The sequence below is a fragment of the Heterodontus francisci genome, chromosome 15 (genome assembly GCF_036365525.1).
Source record: "Heterodontus francisci isolate sHetFra1 chromosome 15, sHetFra1.hap1, whole genome shotgun sequence".
Lineage (NCBI taxonomy): Eukaryota > Metazoa > Chordata > Chondrichthyes > Heterodontiformes > Heterodontidae > Heterodontus > Heterodontus francisci.
In genome coordinates this window covers 53,578,998-53,592,945 of record NC_090385.1, presented here as the reverse complement: position 1 = coordinate 53,592,945, position 13,948 = coordinate 53,578,998, and the positions used below count along the sequence as shown (strand labels likewise).

The window sequence follows — 13,948 nt, the reverse complement described above, 5'->3', positions numbered from 1 at the left end:
TCTGGATTGGAAAGTTGCACATGTCACTCCACTTTTTAAGAAGGGTGAAAGGGGGAACCAAGGAAATTACAGACCAGTTAGCCTAACATCTGTGGTGGGCAAGTTGCTGGAGTCTATAATCACGGATAGGGTGACTGAACACCTCGAAAAATTTCAGTTAATCAGGGACAGCCAGCATGGATTCATGACGGGAAGGTCATGCCTGACAAATCACATTGAATTTTTTGAAGAGGTGACTATGGTAGCGGACAGGGGAATGTCTATGTATGTTATTTATATGGACTTCCAGAAGGCATTTGATAAAGTCCCACATAAGAGACTGTTAACTAAGTTAGAAGCCCATGGACTTGAGGGCAAATTATTGACATGGTTAGAAAGTTGGTTGAGTGGTAGGCAACAGGGAGTGGGGATAATAGGTAAGTACTCCGATTGGCAGGATGTAACTAGTGGTGTCCCACAGGGATCTGTGTTGGGACCTCAATTATTCACATTATTCATTAATGACTTGGATGATGGCATAGTAAGTCATATATCCAAATTTGCTGATGATCCAAAGTTAGGCAGCAATGTAGACAGTCTAGATGATAGCATAACATTGCAAAGAGATGTTGACAGACTGGGTGAGTGGGCAAAACTGTGGCAGATGGATTTCAATGCGGGCAAGTGTGAGGTTACCCATTTTGGACTTGGGGGTTCGGGTGCATAGATCTTTAAAATGCCACGAGCAAGTGCAGAAAATAATCAAAAAGGCTAATGGAATGCTAGCCTTTATATTTTAGAGGATTGGAGTATAAAGACACAGAGGTTATGCTGCAGCTGTACAAAACCCTGGTTAGACCCCACTTGGAGTACTGTGAGCAGTTCTGGGCACCACACCTTAGGAAGGATATATTGGCCTTGGAGGGAGTGCAACGTAGGTTTACAAGAATGATACCCGGACTACAGGGGTTAAGTTACGAGGAGAGATTACACAAATTAGACCTGTTTTCGCTAGAATTTAGAAGGTTAAGGGGTGATCTGATTGAAGTCTTCAAGATATTAACAGGAAAAGACAGGCTAGATAAAGATAAACGATTTCCACTGGTTGGAGATTCTAAAGCTAGTGGGCATAGTCTAAAAATTAGGAGTAGACCATTCAGGAGAGATGATAGGAAGCACTTCTTCACGCAAAGGATGGTAGAGGTTTGTAACTCTCTCCCACAGACAGCAGTTGAAGCTAGAACAGTTGTTAATTTTAAATCTGAGATAGATAGATTTTTGTTAAGCAAAGATATTAAGGGATATGGGCTAAAGGCAGGTATATGGAGTTAGGCCACGGATGAGCCATGATGTCATTGAATGGCGGGACAGGCTCGAGGGGCTGAATAGCCTACTCCTGTTCCTATCTTCCTATGAGTGTCCTATAAGTCAAGAGTGTGATGGAAAACTCTCGACTTGCCTGGATGGGTGCGGCTCCAACAACACTCAAGAAGCTCGACACCATCCAGGCCAAAGCAGCCCATTTGATTGGCACCCCATCCACAAATATTCACTCCCTCCACCACCAATGCACAGTGGCAGCAGTGTGTACCATCTACAAGATATACTGCAACAATGCACCAAGGCTCCTTATACAGCACCTTCCAAACCCGCGACCTCTCCCGCCTAGAAGGACAAGGGTAGAAGTTGCATGGGAATACCACCACCTGCAAGTTTCCCTCCAAGCCACACACCATCCTGTCTTGGAACTATATCGCTGTTCCTTCACTGTTGCTGGGTCAAAATCCTGGAACTCCCTTCCTAACAGCGCTGTGGGTGTACCTACCCCACATGGACTGCAGCGGTTCAAGAAGGCAGCTCACCACCATCTTCTCACGGGCAATTAGGAATGGGCAATAAATGCTAGCATAGTCAGCAATGCCCACATCCCATGAATGAATATATAAAAAATTACTTCACTCAAAGGCTTGTGAATCTTTGGAATTCTCTACCCCAAAGGGTTGTGGATGCTCCATCATTAAACAAAGTTAAGGCTAGGATGGACAGATTTTTGGTCTCTCAGGGAATCAAAGAGTATGGCGAGTGGGCGGGAAAGTGGAGTCGAAGCTTAAGATTTGCCACGACTGTATTGAACGCCACAGCAGGCTCGAAGGGCCATATGGTCTACTCCTGCTCCTATTTATTGTTTTCTTGTGCTGACACTTCAATGCAGTACTGAGGGAGTGCTGCACTGTCAGAGCTGCTGTCTTTCAGATAAGAGATTAAACCCCCCGAGGCCCCGTCTGTCCCCATAGGTGGACATGAAAGATCCTGAGGTATTATTTGAAGAACAGGAGGGCAGTTCTCCCAGTGTCCAGGCCAACATTTATCCCTCAACCAACATTAACAAAACTGGTGGTCTATTCACTCACTTCAGTTCTCTTTGTGGAACCTCACTCTTGGCAAATTGGTAGCTGTGTTCCCTATATTACAATAGTGACTGTACTTCAAAAGTATTTCATTGGCTGTGAAGCACTTTGAAGCATCCTGTGGTCATGAAAGGCACAATATAAATGCAAGTTCTTTCTGTTGGGAGACCTTTAAGAGCCATCTTGGATGACCCATCTTCTTGAGTTTCTGTCTCTTTCAGTGGGGATGATCCTTTCCTCTGCTTTTAACTCTCCCCCACTCTGACAGCTTGGTGAAGACCATGAACTTACTATTTGAGTAGATAGGGCCTGACAACCATGTCTGTACAGCCTTTGATGAAATCCATTAGTACACCAAAGTGCCATATGTTACGACCGAGGCTGGAGGAGTGCACTGTCTTTAGTTCCACTGTTCCATGGGTCACAACATATATTTAAATGTTTTACCCAGTTTCCAATATGGCAAGCTATATACTTTAACTAGTTTAGTTTCAGAATAAAATCCACCAACCAGGTTTCTTTAAAAAACAACCAAATTATTAATATATTATAAAACAAGATGAATTCAATAAAGACGTAAAGCTTATTGAAGGTTGAAATATGAACGTTCCCTTCTAAATTACCCAACACACAGGTGCATACACACACACAGACACAAACACACTGGTTAAAGAAAAATAAAGCAATTTTCCCTGCAGAGATCTCTTTACAAAAAAGACAAAAATTACTTTGGCCAAATACTTGTTAATTCTTGAAGGAAACAGGTAAGATATGGTATGTTCCAGCTGGTCCTTAATTATGGAAATAAAATACGCGTAGATGGATGTCACTGGGATCTTTTCGGAGCAGTTTTTTTCAGGTGATGTCGAGGATTAGTCTGGCAGGATTTCCAGGAGAAATGTGGCATCAGGGGTTTCAACTATCACACTGGATTCTCAGAGGTGGAAAAAGGATGAGCTGCTGGCTTCTCTCTTAGCAGGCTTACCCCCAACTGACTCAAAACAATATCCAAAAACAAAAACAACTCTTGATCACCATAAATCATGACATGCCATTTCTCTGTTAACAACTCCCTTGGTCACCAAGGCTCCTGCTGTTTACTTAGCATTAGACATTTGACTTCCAGTAAGGAAGTCCCCAAGTCCTTCCAGTGACCTTTTTCTTTAAAAAAAAAACTAAGTCCAACATTCAAGGAATCTCTTCAGTCTTTCAAATGAATCAATTACCACAATTTTTAAACATGAGTCCTCAAAAGATATTAAAAAATGGAAGCACTTTCATAACAAGATCACCCTTGATTTACTATTTCTATTTTCCTCAAGAGTGCCAAGCCTGCTATACTCTCAGCACTACATGAACTGCTATGCCTGTGCTGGGACGAGGGAGCAGTACCCCAGGACATGCGCGATGCCAACATCATCACCCTCTATAAAAACAAAGGTGACCGCGGTGACTGCAACAACTACCGTGGAATCTCCCTGCTCAGCATAGTGGGGAAAGTCTTTGCTCGAGTCGCTCTGAACAGGCTCCAGAAGCTGGCCGAGCGCGTCTACCCTGAGGCACAGTGTGGCTTTCGTGCAGAGAGATCGACTATTGACATGCTGTTCTCCCTTCGTCAGATACAGGAGAAATGCCGTGAACAACAGATGCCCCTCTACATTGCTTTCATTGATCTCACCAAAGCCTTTGACCTCGTCAGCAGACGTGGTCTCTTCAGACTACTAGAAAAGATCGGATGTCCACCAAAGCTACTAAGTATCATCACCTCATTCCATGACAATATGAAAGGCACAATTCAACATGGTGGCTCCTCATCAGAGCCCTTTCCTATCCTGAGTGGTGTGAAACAGGGCTGTGTTCTCGCACCCACACTTTTTGGGATTTTCTTCTCCCTGCTGCTTTCACATGCGTTCAAATCCTCTGAAGAAGGAATTTTCCTCCACACAAGATCAGGGGGCAGGTTGTTCAACCTTGCCCGTCTAAGAGCGAAGTCCAAAGTACGGAAAGTCCTCATCAGAGAACTCCTCTTTGCTGACGATGCTGCTTTAACATCTCACACTGAAGAATGCCTGCAGAGTCTCATCGACAGGTTTGCGTCTGCCTGCAATGAATTTGGCCTAACCATCAGCCTCAAGAAAACGAACATCATGGGGCAGGATGTCAGAAATGCTCCATCCATCAATATTGGCGACCACGCTCTGGAAGTGGTTCAAGAGTTCACCTACCTAGGCTCAACTATCACCAGTAACCTGTCTCTAGATGCAGAAATCAACAAGCGCATGGGTAAGGCTTCCACTGCTATGTCCAGACTGGCCAAGAGAGTGTGGGAAAATGGCGCACTGACACGGAACACAAAAGTCCGAGTGTATCAGGCCTGTGTCCTCAGTACCTTGCTCTACGGCAGCGAGGCCTGGACAACGTATGCCAGCCAAGAGCGACGTCTCAATTCATTCCATCTTCGCTGCCTTCGGAGAATACTTGGCATCAGGTGGCAGGACTATATCTCCAACACAGAAGTCCTTGAAGCGGCCAACACCCCCAGCTTATACACACTACTGAGTCAGCGGCGCTTGAGATGGCTTGGCCATGTGAGCCGCATGGAAGATGGCAGGATCCCCAAAGACACATTGTACAGCGAGCTCGCCACTGGTATCAGACCCACCGGCCGTCCATGTCTCCGTTATAAAGACGTCTGCAAACGCGACATGAAATCGTGTGACATTGATCACAAGTCGTGGGAGTCAGTTGCCAGCATTCGCCAGAGCTGGCGGGCAGCCATAAAGACAGGGCTAAATTGTGGCGAGTCGAAGAGACTTAGTAGTTGGCAGGAAAAAAGACAGAGGCGCAAGGGGAGAGCCTACTGTGCAACAGCCCCAACAAACAAATTTCTCTGCAGCACCTGTGGAAGAGCCTGTCACTCCAGAATTGGCCTTTATAGCCACTCCAGGCGCTGCTTCACAAACCACTGACCACCTCCAGGCGCGTATCCATTGTCTCTCGAGATAAGGAGGCCCAAAAGGATTTTCCTCTAGGAAAGAACTGTTGTTGTGGCACTCAAATGGTCTCTCATTAATGGCTGCCAAGTCAATTGTTGAAGAATACAGGTTTTGTTTTACCACAATGGTACCAAAATAATTGGACACAAACATTTTGACTTGGAATTATTATGTTCATTGCTGTCCTAAGTAAATAAAGAAGGCTGGGAAGCTGTTAGAGAATCGCTCATGCTTACAATAAGCAGTTCAAAGTTTGTAGAATCACAGAATCGGTACAATGCAGAAGGAGCCCATTCAGCCCATCGTGTCTGCACTAACTCTCCGAAAGAGCAATTCACTCAGTTCCATTCTCCTGCCTTCTCCCCGTAACCCTGCACATTCTTCCTTTTCATATAACAATCTAATTCCCTTTTGAATGCTTCAATTGAACCTGCCTCCACCACAGTCTCAGGCAGCACATTCCAGACCTTAACCACTCACTTTGTGAAAAAGTTTTTCCTCATGTCACTTTTGCTTCTCTTACCAAATACTTTAAATCTGTGCCCTCTCGTTCTCGATCCTTTCATGAATGGGAACAGTTTCTCTCTATCTACTCTTTCCAGATCCCTCATGATTTTGAATACCTCTATCAAATCACCTCTCAGCCTTCTCTTCTCCAAGGAAAACAGTCCCAACTTCTCCAATCTATCTTCATAACTTAAGTTCTTCGTCCCTGGAACCACTCTTGTGAATCTTTTCTGTACTCTCTCCAATGCCCTCACGTCTTTCCTAAAGTGCGGTGCCCAGAACTGGACGCAATACTCCAGCTGAGGCCGAACTAGTGTCTTATACAAGTTCAACATAACCTCCTTGCTCCTGTACTCTATGTCCCTATTAATAAATCCCAGGATACTGTATGCTTTATTAACTGCTCTCTCAACTTGTCCTGTCACCTTCAATGACTTGTGCACCCAGGTCCCTCTGCTCCTGCACCCTGTTAAGAATTGTACCCTTTATTTTATATTGTCTCTCCATGTTCTTCCTACCAAATGAATCACTTCACATTTCTCTGCATTGAACTTCATCTGCCACCTGTCCGCCCATTCCACCAACTTATCTATGTCCTTTTGGAGTTCTACACTACCCTCCTCACAGTTCACAATGCTTCCAAGTTTCGTATTATCTGCAAACTTTGAAACTGTGCTCTGTACACCAAGATCTAGGTCATTAATATATATCTGAAAAAACAAGGGTCCCAACACTGACCCCTGGGGAACTCCACTACAAACCTTCCTCCAGCCCAAAAAACATCCATTAACCACTAGACTCTGTTTCCTGTCACTCAGCCAATTTCATATCTGTGTTGCTACCGTCCCTTTTATTCCACGAGCTATAAGTTTTCTCACAAGTCTGTTGTGTGGCACTGTATCAAACTGTATAAGTTCACATTCTTAATGGGTAAATGATTTAAACAAAAGCAATACCTCAAAAGTAAAGAAATAAAACAGTGTTGGGTTTTATTCAAATTTGATTTTCATAGATTGACATGCAGCACACTAGCTTACTAAAGGTCTGTGCCAAAAAAATAGTTTGACACAAAGGGTAGTGCCACAAAATGGTTTGACACAAAGAAATATATCTGCATGACAGATGGCATTCTTTGAGAAGGGAATTCCAATCTTGGCTTGACCAGCACAGGGAGTAAAAGAAAACAAAAGTGAGAGTCAACCATGGTACTGGGTGACATGTTCTCATGTCCGGTTGCACAACAGATTAGCAGTCTGGTGTATGCCATGAGGAGAAACTAATGGAAAATGAAAAAAGATAACAATTGTGTATAGAAGTAAGAATATTCAAAAAAGTGGCCTTTAAAGCATATATTCTAAAATATGCCATCAAAGATAAGGCCTAGTGGTTGCAATCATAGAAAGCTGGCCTTCTTATGCTGGAAGGCCTGAGTTCTAATCACAGTGTTGACTAGCATTTACATTTAGACTTCCTAAAGAGAACAAGCTTGACTGTCTCAACATGACGTCTCCTCATTAAGAGTAAACCAGTGAGGGAGAGATTTCTGTCCTGCACCATTCAAACATGCCTCTCAGCTAGTTGACCTGACAGCAACGAAAATGATTGCAGGCAAAATCTTCTCACTTTCTTGAGTACAAAAACAGTACAATTTCAATACAAGCCTTTTCTTTATAGGTACAGAGGGTTACCCTGGAAAAGTTAATGGAGAAATTAAGGGGGAAAGTCATCAAAATCATCGATAAATCTATTTGGTAATCTATAAGTTAATTTTATACGTTTGAGAGTATAAAATTAGCCAGATACAGAAAAAGCTATTCAGTATAAAGCCAGCTCCTAATTTTGAGACCTTTAACCCTGAAATAGTGCTTACAAACTACACAAAATGCTGATGGTTGTAAATTAGAAACTGCAGTACAGGAGAAAATCCACAGATGATTTCTGTCCTGTGTACTCTACCTTTATAAATGGAACCATTTGTTGTTACTTTTATGTTAGTGCAGAAATTCTGCTGCAGTCCCCAAAGTCCCCAGACAGTGGCAGCCATCCAGAATCTGTGTAAAAACACTGCAAAGAACACTGTAAAGGCTGTTGCAGTTAGTCACTTCAGTTAAAGGATGCCTTGGCATCTCCATTAACCACCTCCAATAGATTCAGTGTTGTTACATGAATGTTTTAGCAGTAAACTACTGTCACAGTTGCATCTTATTATTGTACTAAATTTACAAGCCAAATGGAGGATACTGTAAATGACTGATGATGCTAGGGACCTAGTTTCACATCTATGATGGTATTTGTGTGTTTTCTTCAATGCAATATTTCAGTTTTGGAATTTATTTTCCTCTAATATTGATTACTGTTGATTCAATGGCATACTTCTTATCTTAAATAGTGAGTGCAAATATATTTAATGTTTTTTTTTACAACCATTTTTCGACTTTGTGGAACAGGCATTATGATAGGGCAGTTAACTAAGACACATCACAGGACTATTGTTATACCAATGTTCAAGCAGCAACACTGCATTAATTCTATGTTCTTTAACCTTGCATTCCTTTTTCATGCTTATCCCTGTTTACTACAGTCTTTGTCATGTAAACAAAAATCATGGAGCGCAGTTTACTAGATACCAAAACAAATTTTTGAAATGATAAGTGAACAGTGCATCATGCGCTAGATCTGCAGTAATAAGGGATCGACATGGATTTTCAAAGTTAAATTCAAGCTTTAAAGGAATCAAAATACTAAAACCTGCTCTGCAATATTTATATTCTACCTGGCACCAACTGAGCAGTTAGATGTATTTTTATCTCTGTCTAAATTTTATGGATGGTGATATTGGACTCATATATATTGTTTTGATGATTTCTATAATAAGCAGTGTGCCCTCCTTTGTTTCTTTATATTCTCATCCTTGTCCTGCTCACTTACATCACTAAAAGTAAACCATTTTAAACTAGGTAAGGATTAGCAAAAAAAACTGAAAATGCTGGAAATGCACAGCAAGTCCGTCAGCATCAATGGAGGAAAAAGACTTTTTTAACATTTTGGATCTAGTTCCTTCACCAGAACAGAGACAAAAGAGTCTCCACATGAACCATTAACCTATTTTTTCTTTTTTCAGATTCTGACAAATTGCCGTGTATTTCCAAAATGTTATGTTCACATTTCAAATGACCAGCATTCACAATTTTTCTATTGGAACTTCAAGTTGACAGGCCCTCAAAATGTTTACTTTTTGTTTTCCCAAAGGCAGCCTTTACATTTAACTGACAAAGGCAGTGCAATATCATGTTAATTTTCATCAGAAAGTGTCTCGAAAAACTCCAAAGAAAATAAAAATTCCAAGATTAAATTTGGTGGAAAGCAGCTGTACAGGAAACCAGGCAGTACAAGGGTTAATGACTTCCCCCTTCAAACATGCAGGAAATCCGGCACTACGAGGGTTAATGACTTCCACCACAAACCTGGCAGTATCCCAACCCTCACAAAGTGTTTGTTTGACTGTTTTGTTATAATAACCTCTGGTTTATCATAGAGGACAGGCTGGTAGTTTTACAATTTTACAGCTCACAATGTGGGTGGAGGGAAAGCTAGCCCCTCCTGCACGACCTACGGAATGCTGAGGTATTAGACGTCAGCCACATGATCAGCTGAGCTCTTATCCATTTAAGACAGAGCTTCCCACAAAGACTCCCAGCTACCGAGAACTGAACAGCCATTCAGTGAGCACTGAGGCACGCACACGCCTCCTCTCACAGCGACTGATCACTCTATAGCAACTGCAAGTTCATACTGAAGGCACAGCGCAAAGAATATGAACGTCAAGTTCCACACACTCGTCCTTTTGGTCCTCTTTGTCTCTCTGACCCTTGTATCTGGAGGTAAGGCATTTATTAACTGTTTCAGTAATATTTTCTGCAAGAAGCTGAAGTAAAGTTAATCAGTGACATGCTTCATCAATAAAAGACATTTACTGGAAGAACACCTGTTAGTAATTATATGTACAGGATAAATAAAAACATTTGATAATTTCTATTTGCAATTAACTTTATCAGGCATAATTGGACTTAGTAATTAATGTGTGACATTTAAAAATAGATTATTTTTGAAACTCTGCATGCAAGTCCAAAGCTTACCATTATAAATGTATGTCAAAAATAGAAATGATGTCTCACACTTGTTTTGTGGATATAACAGTTATTGGACCACATAAAAACTTGAGATTTATAAAAAATATTGTATATAGTTATACTTTATTTTACACTACATTGTCTGATTTGAGTCACATTCAAATCATGGACTTCACTGCATCATTCTGTGGAACCTCCCCTGTGGGAGAATAGTGATTATTCAACTCGATTTTAAAAATGTGAACTGTTTTGTATAATTCATAAATGAGAAAATATTGTTCCTTAAACTGGGTGCTTTACAAATAACACCTCTAATTTTCAGCTTTGTCACTGGCAGTCTTTTTCAGAAATAAAGTCTGATTTTAAAAAATCCAATGATTACCCTGCAAAAAAACCTAATGTTTTTGGTTTCACTTGGTAAACCCTAACATTCACTGGCTGGGGAAATCTCAACTGGCTGTCAATCGCATGTGAATGTTGTTTTTGTAGGACATGTCAATATTGTCCTCACACTGCGAATGTAATATTAAATCTGATAAAAGCCAATTATACAAAAACAATTATTACACCAGGATTGTATTAAGACAAAAGCAAAATAAGATTTTTGTCTGTTAAATATGACTTAGGGTAGGGTGATATAGGGAAACGGCAGGGAAATAAAATAAGAGCAGATAGCTCCATCGTGGAACTAATATCAATACTGACACAATGGGACCAATGCCATCTTCTCTGTGAAGCATAGTAAAATTCATATCCGCCAGTAGTAGTGGTTGAGTGCTAGACTGCCATTCAGGGTGGAATCTTCTTCCCTTTTAAAAAATAAAATCGGGGAGTGGGACCACTTGCTGCGTCAAAAACCTGGAACTCCCTAACAGCACTGTGGGTGTATCCACACCAGATGGCCTGCAATGGTTCAAGAAGGTGACTCACCACCACCTTCTCAAGGGCAGTTAGGGATGGGCAACAAATGCTGATCTTGCCAGCAACGCTCACATCCCATGAAAGAATGGAAATGAATTTCTGGGTCCCAACCCCACACTTGCTGTCAGTGCGCCTGCCTGGGAGATCTTCCCAGAGGCAGCCAATTAGGAGGCCTCCTCCTGGTCCAGTTAAGAATAGGCGGGTTCCTGAGGCTGCAGGCTGATTCAGAGATGGCAGCCCCACCGTCAGAGGTGGGTGCTGCCACTGCAGGATAGGGACTGCAAGGTTACCATCATCTTGGGGCATCCTCTGAAGAGGTTTGAATTTCTTAAAATAAACTCTGGCCGCAGCTGCTAGGCCACCCCTGTGGCTGGCGACCACAGCTCTGCCCCACTGATCAACGCTGCTCTGTTGGGGAATGAGTGGGCTATAGGAACAGAGACCTTGCGGGCCCCCTCCTGGCCAGCTGCCAACAAGCTGCCTCGAGGCACCTGCCGGGCTTGGCCCTCAGTGGGGTTGGGCCAAGATCCTGGCGGCATCCCTAATCAGCCCAGAAAGGGGCAGTTAATTATTCAAATTTGTTTCCTCCCAGTCCCACCTTCCCTGCCTTCATGCATGCCCCCGCGGGACCAGGAAGAATCTGCCCTCTGAGAGATCAGCTTACGCCTGGGGCTGGATTTTATGGTGGGCAGACAGGAACTGGCCACTAATGTAAAAGTCAGTGGCGAGCCCGCTTCCGCCTAGCCTGGGGATCCGTCCCGTATTTTACGGGTCCCCAGGCTTTAAATGTTCTGATGCAGGACCTCATTGAGCTGTCGGCCAATCAGCAGGCTGGCAGTTCTTAGTCCCAGCAGCGCCACTGGGAGCGGTGGCCACTGCTGGAACTTCAGCCCAGCTGAGGACGTGGAGCCAGGAGTCCAGGTAAGTTTGGGTTGCCTTGTTGGGGCTCATCGGTCAGGCCCCGGCGAGGCAAGGGGCGGGGTTGCGGAAGTGGGGGCTACCTTCCATCGGGCGGCCTTTCCCAGCTCCAGGACACCCGTTTGCCACACACACAATCTGCGTGGAAGTGGGCAAAGGCCCTTAAGTGGCTATTAATTGGCAACTAAAGGGCCTTGATTGGCCTGGGGCGGGCGGCCCATTTTTCACCCCCCCACAGCCCTACGTAAAGTGGGGCGGAGGCGGGAGCAGCTCAGGAAGGCCTCCCGGAGCCTCCTGCTCCATTTTATGCCACTCCCCCACCACCATCCGGCTTGGTGGGGTGGCGTAAAATTCCGGCCCTAGCCTTTACTAAGACTCTTGATTGACTAGCCTCTGTGGTTGTCCTAGTTTTTCACAGTTGGTCTTCTAGGTGAAACGTTTTTCATTGGCAGTGAGGAGAAAAAGACAAATTGCTTTCACACTAAAGCACGCTTCTTGTTGTGATCAGTATTGGAAGGGGTTAGATGTTGCCACTGAGTAGTGAGCATAAATTGACAGTACTTGATTCTTTGGTTGAATCGCCATCAGGGATAAATTTAACCTTGGATTCTGATTTCTGATTTATGTAATAAGTTTTATCAAGAACTTCAAGGAATACTTGTAATCACCTTTACCCATGAGGAGTAGAGAGAGTCTGAATAAATATTCATCAAGCTGAGCCAATTTTATTTTGTTTATTTTTGGAAATAATTCCATTAACTTGTTTTTTTTTAGATTGAATTTGAGTTCCCTTATTCATAAAATGGAACTTGGTTACAACAATTACTGAGGAAAATGTCAATGATAACTTGCAACTAGTTGATAAATTGAAGATATTGTGTTCCAATGTAAATATTAGGTTGTGCCAATACAAAAATATGAGAAACCCATAGAGTACTGTCTTTTTAATGAAAATAACTTCACAAAATTTAGTGCTTATAAGGTTGTCACACGATGAACCAATGTTTCACAAGTCTGGACACCACTTGCTCTATGACGCTCTTGGCATCACTGTCTATTAATGCCGGAACTTGCTGTAATTAGAAACAGCTTTGTAGTCTAATGCTGTAAACTTGAGTAACCTCAAATAGTGTTTCCTACGTTAGATATGTAAAATAAAATGCAATTGAATAGGGACAGAGGCAAAACACTCAAGATAGTGTCAAGGCATGGTAGTCGAATCAAGGCATGGTAGTAGGACAACATGTATCATTTATAGGATGTGCTATGGTGTGGTGAGATCTAATTTAATCTAAAACATTAAGGCCTTGATGCAGCCTTTCCAATCACTCCTACAAAGTCAATACTGAATGAACCCCATTGGCCCCCCCATAGGATCTGTGTAACACGACTCAGCAGAATAACTCTTGAAAAAATTGGGAACTCTGATTTTTTTTTTAATTTTTGCACATTTTTAGTATAATGTCTCCTCGAAGTCTTCACGTTTCTCCTCTCCTTTACTTACTATGTGATTCTATGTACACTGGCAATCCTCCTGTACCTCACCCAAGTGTCAGCCCAAACAGTGATTCCCAGCAGGTCATTCAAACATTGGGCTCTACGTAATGCCCCAATCTTGTCTGTAAATGTCATCCACGCATGCACAGTTCTCAGCAGGGAACCCTGCGTAATTTTTTTCCCCTTATCTAGATCAGAGGTATAAAGCCAAGTAAAGCTCCAACTTCCAATTCAGATGAGATCAGTGTAGATTTGAAATAAAATCTGGGGTCTTCCTGATCTGTACGGCTCAGTACCATGCCGCATTGTGAATTTAATTACTGAACAATTTCGGAAGCTGCAAGTGGTGTGATTTAATATCGTAATTCAACAACATCCATCTTTGTTTCAATTAAAGATTCTGGTATTTGTCTTCCTTTTTATGCTTTAATTTCATATTAGGCAAATAACTTTTCTAAAGTAGCAAGTGTTAAAATGAAAGTTGTGTTTTTCTTCTCTCAAGGCCACCAGGTGAGAACAAATCCTGTTGCTGTTGGACAGCAGACCAGATTATATGATCTGTTAATTGATCAGGTAAAGAGATGTTGCTATA

General features: G+C 42.5%; 1 long non-coding RNA gene across 1 annotated transcript in view; it reads left to right on the top strand.

Annotated features, from left to right (window-relative positions):
• The first annotated feature begins 9,512 nt into the window (after nucleotides 1–9,512).
• Nucleotides 9,513–13,948, top strand: part of LOC137377889 (uncharacterized) — a 34,534-nt gene continuing 30,098 nt past the window's right edge. Inside the window, exon 1 of the long non-coding RNA XR_010976506.1 lies at nucleotides 9,513–9,771. This is a non-coding gene — a long non-coding RNA (uncharacterized lncRNA). The remainder of the gene's footprint in view (nucleotides 9,772–13,948) is intronic.